General features: G+C 45.1%; 1 long non-coding RNA gene across 1 annotated transcript; it reads left to right on the forward strand.

Annotated features, from left to right (window-relative positions):
- The first annotated feature begins 8,949 nt into the window (after positions 1-8,949).
- On the forward strand, positions 8,950-10,018 carry LOC127301922 (uncharacterized). The gene is made up of 3 exons (XR_007852506.2): positions 8,950-9,362; positions 9,495-9,573; positions 9,802-10,018. It is a non-coding gene; the product is annotated as an uncharacterized lncRNA (long non-coding RNA).
- The last annotated feature ends 605 nt before the right edge of the window (positions 10,019-10,623 follow it).

Consider the following 10,623-nt stretch of genomic DNA (forward strand, 5'->3'; position numbering starts at 1 on the left):
TGGATTTTTCGATTCCATTAACTTTCAGTAGCTTTGTGCAATGTCCAGAAGTGTTAAGAATGATTTTGTCACTTCTGAACATGTAAATTTTAATTGTGCACTAATCCTCTAATGAGTTGGTTTGAGTTTGGTGTGGAGGAAGTTTTCAAGGATCAAGAGAGGGAGATGATACAATATGATCAAGGAGAGTGAAAGCTCTAAGCTTGGGGATGCCCCGGTGGTTCACCCCTGCATATTTCAAGAAGACTCAAGCGTCTAAGCTTGGGGATGCCCAAGGCATCCCCTTCTTCATCGACAACATTACCAGGTTCCTCTAGTGAAACTATATTTTTATTCCATCACATCTTATGCACTTTGCTTGGAGCGTCGGTTTGTTTTTGTTTTTGTTTTGTTTGAATAAAATGGATCCTAGCATTCATCATGTGGGAGAGAGACACGCTCCGCTGTTGCATATGGACAAATATGTCCTTAGGATTTACTCATAATATTCATGACGAAGGTTGAATCTTCTTCGTTAAATTGTTATATGGTTGGAAACGGAAAATGATACATGTAGTAATTGCTATAATGTCTTGGATAATGTGATACTTGGCAATTGTTGTGCTCATGTTTAAGCTCTTGTATCATATACTTTGCACCTATTAATGAAGAAATACATAGAGCCTGCTAAAATTTGGTTTGTATAATTGGTCTCTCTAAGGTCTAGATAATTTCTAGTAAAGAGTTTGAACAACAAGGAAGATGGTGTAGAGTCTTATAATGTTTACAATATGTCTTTTATGTGAGTTTTGCTGCACCGGTTCATCCTTGTGTTTGTTTCAAATAACCTTGCTAGCCTAAACCTTGCATCGAGAGGGAATACTTCTCATGCATCCAAAATCCTTGAGCCAACCACTATGCCATTTGTGTCCACCATACCTACCTACTACATGGTATTTCTCCGCCATTCCAAAGTAAATTTCTTGAGTGCTACCTTTAAATTTCCATCATTCGCCTTTGCAATATATAGCTCATGGGACAAATAGCCTAAAAACTATTGTGGTATTGAATATGTACTTATGCACTTTATCTCTTATTAAGTTGCTTGTTGAGCGATAACCATGTTCCTGGGGACGCCATCAACTACTCTTTGTTGATTATCATGTGAGTTGCTATGCATGTTCGTCTTGTCTGAAGTAAGGGCGATTTACCATAAGTTGAATGGTTTGAGCATGCATAATGTTAGAGAAGAACGTTGGGCCGCTAACTAAAGCCATGATCCATGGTGGAAGTTTCAGTTTTGGACAAACAATCCTCAAATCTCTAATGAGAAAATTAATTGTTGTTGAATGCTTAAGCATTAAAGAGGAGTCCATTATCTGTTGTCTATGTTGTCCCGGTATGGATGTCTAAGTTGAGAATAATCAAAAGCGAGAAATCCAATGCGAGCTTTCTCCTTAGACCTTTGTACAGGCGGCATAGAGGTACCCCTTTGTGACACTTGGTTAAAACATATGTATTGTGGTGATAATCCAGGTAATCCGAGCTAATTAGGACAAGGTGCGGGCACTATTAGTATACTATGAATGATGCTTGCAACTTGTAAGATATAATTTACATAACACATATGCTTTATTACTACCGTTGACAAAATTGTTTCATATTTTCAAAATAAAAGCTCTAGCACAAATATAGCAATCGATGCTTTCCTCTTTGAAGGACCTTTCTTCTACTATTATGTTGAGTCAGTTCACCTATTTCTCTCCACCTCAAGAAGCAAACACTTGTGTGAACTGTGCATTGAATTCCTACATACTTGCATATTGCATTTGTTATATTACTCTATGTTGACAATTATCCATGAGATATACATGTTACAAGTTGAAAGCAACCGCTGAAACTTAATCTTCCTTTATGTTGCTTCAATGCCTTTACTTTGAATTATTGCTTTATGAGTTAACTCTTATGCAAGACTTATTGATGCTTGTCTTGAAGTACTATTCATGAAAAGTCTTTGCTTTATGATTCAATTGTGTACTCATGTCATTTACATTGTTTGATCGCTGCATTCATTACATATGCTTACAATAGTATGATCAAGGTTATGATGGCATGTCACTCCAGAAATTATCTTTGTTATCGTTTACCTGCTCGAGACGAGCAGAAACTAAGCTTGGGGATGCTGATACGTCTCCGACGTATCGATAATTTCTTATGTTCCATGCTACATTATTGATGATATCTACATGTTTTATGCATACTTTATGTCATATTTATGCATTTTCCGGCACTAACCTATTAATGAGATGCCGAAGAGCCAGTTGCTGTTTTCTGCTGTTTTTGGTTTCAGAAATCCTAGTAAGGAAATATTCTCGGAATTGGACGAAATCAACGCCCAGGGGCCTATTTTCACACGAAGCTTCCAAAAGACCGAAGGAGTCACGAAGTGGGGCCACGAGGTGGCCAGACGCTAGGGCGGCGCGGCCTGGCCCTTGGCCGCGCCGGCCTAGTGTGTGGGCCCCCTGTCAGCCCCCCTGACCTATCTCCTCCGCCTACTTAAAGCCTTCGTCGCGAAACCCCCAGTACCGAGAGCCACGATACGGAAAACCTTACAGAGACGCCGCCGCCAATCCCATCTCGGGGGATTCAGGAGATCGCCTCCGGCACCCTGCCGGAGAGGGGAATCATCTCCCGGAGGACTCTTCACCGCCATGGTCGCCTCCGGAGTGATGTGTGAGTAGTTCACCCCTGGACTATGGGTCCATAGCAGTAGCTAGATGGTCGTCTTCTCCTTATGTGCTTCATTGTCGGGTCTTGTGAGCTGCCTAACATGATCAATATCATCTATCTGTAATGCTATATGTTGTGTTTGTCGGGATCCGATGGATAGAGAATACTATGTTATGTTGATTATCAATCTATTACCTATGTGTTGTTTATGATCTTGCATGCTCTCCGTTATTAGTAGAGGCTCTGGCCAAGTTTTTACTCTGAACTCCAAGAGGGAGTATTTATGCTCGATAGTGGGTTCATGCCTCCATTAAATCTGGGACGATGTGTGAGGAAAGTTCTAAGGTTGTGGATGTGCTGTTGCCACTAGGGATAAAACATTGATGCTATGTCCGAGGATGTAGTTATTGATTACATTACGCACCATACTTAATGCAATTGTCTGTTGTTTTCAACTTAATAATGGAAGGGGTTCGGATGATAACCTGAAGGTGGACTTTTTAGGCATAGATGCATGCTGGATAGCGGTCTATGTACTTTGTCGTAATGCCCAATTAAATCTCACAATATTCATCATATCATGTATGTGCATTGTCATGCCCTCTCTATTTGTCAATTGCCCAACTGTAATTTGTTCACCCAACATGCTATTTATCTTATGGGAGAGACACCACTAGTGAACTATGGACCCCGGTCCTATTCTTTTACATCGAATACAATCTACTGCAATACTTGTTCTACTGTTTTCTGCAAACAATCATCATCCACACTATACATCTAATCCTTTGTTACAGCAAGCCGGTGAGATCGACAACCTCACTGTTTCGTTGGGGCAAAGTACTTTGGTTGTGTTGTGCGGGTTCCACGTTGGCGCCGGAATCCCTGGTGTTGCGCCGCACTACATCTCGCCGCCATCAACCTTCAACGTGCTTCTTGGCTCCTACTGGTTCGATAAACCTTGGTTTCTTACTGAGGGAAACTTGCTGCTGTACGCATCACACCTTCCTCTTGGGGTTCCCAACGGACGCGTGTTGAACGGAAAGACATACATCAACTACGCGCAGCACACATCCACAACCTTAGAACTTTCTGTCACTGTCCCAGATTAAATGGAGGCATGAACCCACTATCAAGCATAAATACTCCCTCTTGGAGTTACAAGTATCAACTTGGCCAGAGCCTCTACTAGCAACGGAGAGCATGCAAGATCTTAAACAACACATATATGATAGATTGATAATCAACATAACATAGTATTCCATATTCATCGAACACCAACAAACACAAAATGTAGCATTACAAATAGATGATCTTGATCATGTTAGTCAGCTCACAAGATCGAACAATGATAGCACATGAGGAGAAGACAACCATCTAGCTACTGCTATGGACCCATAGTCCAGGGGTGAACTACTCACACATCAATCCGGAGGCGATCATGGTGATGAAGAGTCCTCCGGGAGATGATTCCCCTCTCCGGCAGGGTGCCAGAGGCGATCTCCTGAATCCCCCGAGATGGGATTGGCGGCGGCGTCTCTGGAAGGTTTTCCGTATCGTGGCTCTCGGTACTGGGGTATTCGCGACGAAGGCTTTAAGTAGGCGGACGGGTAGGTTTATGGGCGGCGCGAGGGCCCCACACAACAGGGCGGCGCGGCCCCACCCTTGGCCGCGCGGCCCTGGCGTGGCGTCTCCTCGTCGCCCCACTTCGTAATCCTTTCGGTCTTCTGGAAGCTTCTTGGAAAAATAAGACCCTGGGCGTTGATTTTGTCCAATTCCGAGAATATTTCCTTTGTAGGATTTCTGAAACCAAAAACAGCAGAAAACAACAACTGGCTCTTCGGCATCTTGTCAATAGGTTAGTGCCGAAAAATGCATAAATATGACATAAAGTGTGTATAAAACATGTGAGTATCATAATAAAAGTAGCATGGACCATAAGAAATTATAGATACGTTTGAGACGTATCACGGGTTTGCGGTGGAGAAGCCCTCTTGGAAGATCTACATATACGGGGATACTAGCTTGCAACGATGTGTGACACTATGAACTTCGTTGCCATGTCCTCAATCTCGACCTAGATGTGTAGAGCTTGAGCGGTAGTACAACTCGATCAAGGGCGGTACTACCGGTCCAAGCGGTACTACCGGGTCAGATTTCGGTACTACCGCTTTGACTAAGTTTCACCAATGTTGCTTGTTAGTGTTCTCTTTGATCTTTAAATCCATGGCTTGTGCACTTATCTCCCATTCCCTCCCAAACCTTTGCTGTTCACAGGATCATCTAGGCCCCGTGGTGGCGGCAAGGTCAAGCCGTCCTCTCGTCGTCATCGAGATGAAGATGAGCAAGAAGAGATCGTTCCGACAAGAACCACCAAGCGTCAGAGGGAGGCAGCAGCCGGGAAAAGGACCGCCCAGGGTCCTCAAAAGTCAATGATAGATCTCAAGAAAGCCCAATTCTTGGAAGTACGATGGGCCAATCCGTATTTGTTACCAAGGAATGCTCGTCAATGCCCCAATCCCTTGTTCTATCATGTCAACCAGGAGAGGATCTACAATGAAGTCTATGGGGCCAAGGAATTCAACTGTTGCCCCCAATACTCCATCAGCATGGACAAGCTCAACTCCAACCTCGAGTACTTTGGAGAAGCTCTTGAGATATGTGAAGAACAAGGGCTTACACCTCTGATGACTTTCTCTCACAACTACTCCAAGGAAGTGATATGCCAATTCTACGCCACAGTTGTGTTTCTTGAAGATGAAGGAGGCTTCCGCGCCTTGAAATGGATGACTAAGGAGCATGTGATGGAGGCTACGTGGGAGGAATTTGCTAGAGGCATTGGATATGAGCTTCATGACTATAACACCAACATCTTCCAGATTCACCTACAGCCCAAGCCAATGGCCAAGGAGAAGATGGCCAACCTCTACATCCGCGGGACATCATGAACCGCATCTACCGCAGCACCATCAACTCCAAGCACACCAACCATGATGAAGTGCATGGGTTTCTTGTGAACCTTCTTGTGCGCACTCATGAGATGAGAGGCCGCGGCAAGCAACTGGATGTCATGGACTACATTTGGCATGAGATGCGTGATTGTGCTTTTCTTCGCAAGCTTCCTAAATATGGGCCCTACATCATGAGGCTCATTTGTCTCAAGTGGGCGCAAGCGGGCTGCGGAGATCTTCTTGAGCAATGCTGCCCCAACATCACTATCCATAAGAAGAAGAGTCCTCTTGTCAAGAACCATGATCTTCCAATGTTCGGCAAGGGGGCTCCCAAGGACGAGGAAGAGGAAACCGATAGTGACGACTTCGTTCCCAACTCTGTCAAGACCAAGGGTCTCTTCGCCAAGCTCACCGCTCGCCTCAAGAAGTCCTTTTGCTTAAAAAGGGACCTTGAAGATAGGATGTATCAAGCTCACCATGACAACAAGAAGCGATCTCACCAGGAGTTGCTCTCAGTATCTCGATCTAAAGACTCAACTACAAAATGCAAACAAATTACACGATAGAACTATTTGCATCAAGATATAGGAACAAAAGGCCACTGGCTAGAAGCACTTAATCCACCTCAATGAGCACTTAATTCTAGATGTGCACACATCTAGGGGGAGCTCCGTCTACTCTTGCAAACCAAATACCTTATCATAATATCCTACGCTTTATTGCAAATTCGTGTGTTGTCATCAAACACCAAAAAGGGGGAGATTGTAAGAGCAAGATCCATATCTCGTGTTTTGTGTGTTTGATAACAACACTCGAATGATTCTAACCGTGCACAAAGATTGTCTTTGATGGTCTGCAAGGTGTATGATGCCCTCGCCGGACACATTATGATCGGAAGACTAAAGCGTAGTTCTTAGGTTTTCTGGTTTTGTGTGTGTGTCGCGAGGTAACATGGTAGGAGAGGAAAAGAGGAAAAGCCGTTTTAGCCATAGCGGTACTACCGGTACCAGGAGCGGTAGTACCGCTACCCTACTGGTACCGCTCTGGAGGTTTTCCACGATTTTGTCCCATAGTACTAGTTACGGTACCTCTGCGGTACCTTGAGCGGTAGTACCGCCCACGGTACCGCTCAAGTACCGTAACTAGTTACGGCAGTACCGCTTCGGTACCGCTGTGGTACCGCTTTGGATCCAGTAAGGTTTGGACCCCATTTTGGTACCTCGAGCGGTACCGCGAGCGGTAGTACCGCTCCGTGTCCACGTGGACAAGTTCAGTTGGGATTTCGAACCCAGAGCGGTAGTACCGCTTACCCAAAGCGGTAGTACCGCTTAGGCCAAAACTGCACACAACGGTTGGATTTGAGGAGACCTATATAAAGGCCCCTTCTTCCCCAACTCGTTTTTAGCTCTTCTCTCTCTCTCTCCTCCATTGTTGCTGAGCTCAAACTTAGTGGATCTCCCTACCTACCCAATCAATCTTGCTCATACTTTGAGGAGTGGTGGAGGAGACCCCGATCTATCGTTCTACCGAGAGAAATTTCACCAATTCGTGGTAGCCCTTAGTGGATCTTGGTGGTAGGGTTCCTATGGTGGAATCTTGGAAGAAGTGCACCTATGGAGGCTAGCTTGGTGTTGTGCTAGCCCATAGGTTGTTGGGAGCCTCCTTGTGGTGTGGAGCTCGCCCCAACCTTGTGAAGGAATCACCGCCTCGACCGGTGCATAGTGGAGAAGGGGAGCACCTTCGTGGAGCTCTCTCGAGGAAGAAGGTGAGGCCTTCCTTCGTGGTTTGGCCATCTAGCCTCTTGTGTGAGGCTAGCACCTCCTCAACGCAGGCGTACTCCCTTTTGTGGGAGGAACTGCGGGAAACAAACCTCGCCTCGTCTCCGCGCCCTCCGGTTGTCCCGCTCCTTACTCTTACTATCTTGTTTGGTTTCTTTGCTTGTTGCACTTGTCTAGGATCATAGTAGGAACACCGCCATCGCTAAAGCTATCACCTTTACCTTCCGTTGCACTAAAAAATGAAAAAGACTAAAACTTAACGTAGCGTCCATTCACCTCCCCTCTTGTTCGCTACGATCCATTCACGCGGGCATCTCCACCATCTCGGACAGCGCCTCTGGCGTGCCGAACGATGGCCAGCACGCTGGCGAACGGTTAAGGAGAAGCGAAGAACGATGCTGGTACATCGATGCGGCAGCGCTTTTGGAGTGCGAGATGGCAGGACATGGCTTGGCGGCTATGCTGGGAGATATATAGGCTGGGGTGCGCCGGTGGATTGGGAGTAAGGAAGGGTAGTGCGCAAAGGCAGCGACGCCATTAGGGGAAGAACGGTTTGGCTGGACCTTGTTGCAGTGGGGCCATCGCCGAAGTTTTGCGAACGAAGGCATGGATCGTGTGGAGGGTTTCCAAATTAATTGGTAGCTCGGCGCAGGTGGAGTACAATGAGTCAACATAAAATAGTAAGTGCACACTAGAATGGGGATTATACTAATGACGTATGTTAGATTGAGCTTAGTGCACTAGTGGCTTACCAGTCGCGTTTGGACTTGTAGATTTTGACTACCAGTCCGTGGCTGGTACCGCACCAATAGTATTTGTCGCGTGCATACCCGGTACACGATAAGTAGGCCAGGTACTAATCGTATGTGCATCCGGCACGTTGCCAATAAATTATTAGTCTTGCAGGCTAGTTCGGCCCGCTGCCACTCAGTGGTGGAGCTAGAACTTGATATCTGTGTTATTATTTTAAGTCTATGATATCAAATATATGTATTTTTATTATTTTAAATATATTTTAAATAATTTATACCAACATATAAATGATTTGGCAAAAATCTGTGTGGTCAATTGACCACACAACTCCCTATGTGGCTACGCCATTGACTGCCAGCATGCTTGTTTGCAATCTTCTCTTTCTTAATAGATGGTCCTATTTTGCTGGTCTCACAGCGAGCCACGTGACCTGATTAAGAATTTCCACCTTCTCCTCATTGTTTCTAGCCGTAGCACGTTTTTTCTTGCCCAGATCGACACGTTTTTTCTGCCCACGCAGACACGGTAGGAGCCGAACGACAGCAGGTTCGTCGGTCATCGCCATACCCACGCCACTCCACCAGATGGGCCGACAACCGGCCCATGACCCGTTCGACCTACGTGCGCTTGCGAAAAAAAGAAAGTGGCACCCTGACTCTGTTCGTCTTCCTCGTGTGGTCCCCCCGGCAACATCGTGCTGTGACCTACCGACTCCTCGCCATAAATTCTTCCAGCGGGTCGGATGACCTTCGATCCACAAATGCTTATGAAACAACCGGATGCCTTCCATCATTAATCAAGTAGAAACTTCTCAGGCGAACTGATCGGACGCCACCTCCATGTTAAAAACCTACATCTCCTACCATCGGCATCAAGCACACCCGCCTTCTCGGGTAGCACCTCTGGCACTGGTCTCCACAATGGTAGCTGGCCTCTCCCGATTCTAATTCCTCCTTTATTTTTTCAATGCCCCAACATAGTTTCTCAATTTGGTAGATGCTCTACGGTTTGCCGCTCCACCGATTTGATTCGATTCCTCGTGCAGCTCGCTCAAGCACCCAATTTGATAGGATATATTGGATTTTGTGGTTGCTCGCTGAAGCTAGGAGGAAGCGGCTACCATCAACGGACATTGAGCAATGAGCAGCACTACCTGCATGCAGTGGTACAAAAGGTCTCATCTCTTGCTCTTAATTTTTATTGTATATTGGATGAGCTCATATCCATCAACCATCACAGTATAATCTCCATATAGTTGGTCAATTTGCATATTGCCCTCACTCACGCCCTTCCCCCGGAATATCAGGTAAGCAACATATGAGAGCTCTTCAGCTGTTTGATGAAATGCCAGTATTGTTGACAACTTCATAAATAGTAAATTTTCGGTAATCCTTCTCAATTTTTTATTCACTCTCCCATTCAATGTTTGATGTAATGCCAATATTGCTGACAGCTTGCTCATTTTCACCACTTTTAAAATTGTGGCACTACATCCCATCCGCAAACAGTGTTGTTGTGATACTATGTATATGTGTTACCCTGGAATCTTCCTAAATTATTTAGTTACACTGGGTTTACACTGCTGAAATCTTTGTCTATGTGATGTTCTGTAGTGCATCTCTCGGTTCGCTGATGAAGTTTAGTTAACACTGAATCTAATTTATGAAGTTACACATGCAGTATGGGTTCTCAACCTTTCGCAAAAATGCAGTTAGACAATCCTGCAACCTACAAAGCAAAGGTCTGTGATTTTTATGCCAGGCGAGGGTCTTCCAGAGCTTCACTCCTCATATTTCAGTTCTATGAGGTTTTCAGTTCTCATATTGGTTAGTTCTCCGTGAACACTACCTGCACAAAACTAATGTGATAATGTTTGCCTTCTAAGCCCAACGATAGTTGTAGGCACCATTAATTAAATAGAAATTCCCTAGATTTCATATGTCTAATATACTTGATTTGTATCAAGTTTGACTGTCCAAAGAATTCACTCACAATATTACTACTACTGCATTCCCATGGTCCTCAACTCCTCATGGAAGTCTCGTAATGATATTTGTTTTCAGGGAAAGCAACGGACAAGCTTAGCATTGGTCTCGGATCGTGCTACCTCAATGCTGAGAAGTCGGCGTCCCTGTACAGGGAATCGAGATGACGCCTCTTGAAGAGAACCTGCAACTGTTGAACATCAAGAGGGGAGAATTACCGTGCATAGCTTGGCCGGCTTGAAGACTGATGCCGAACGGCGTTAGTTTCTCATCGACAATACCAATTGGTTCCTGCTGTTGGCTCCTGGTGGTTTCGGCTCCCCTTCAATAAAAAAATTTATACAATAGAAACCCCGCTGAAATACCATCTTTTACATGAAAGTTTCAGGCAGGTCTCTATGAATTCTTATTCTATCCATCATTAAAAAAAATCCCGCCGCAACGCGCGGG

This window comes from Lolium perenne, chromosome 5 (assembly GCF_019359855.2).
Source record: "Lolium perenne isolate Kyuss_39 chromosome 5, Kyuss_2.0, whole genome shotgun sequence".
Taxonomy (NCBI): domain Eukaryota; kingdom Viridiplantae; phylum Streptophyta; class Magnoliopsida; order Poales; family Poaceae; genus Lolium; species Lolium perenne.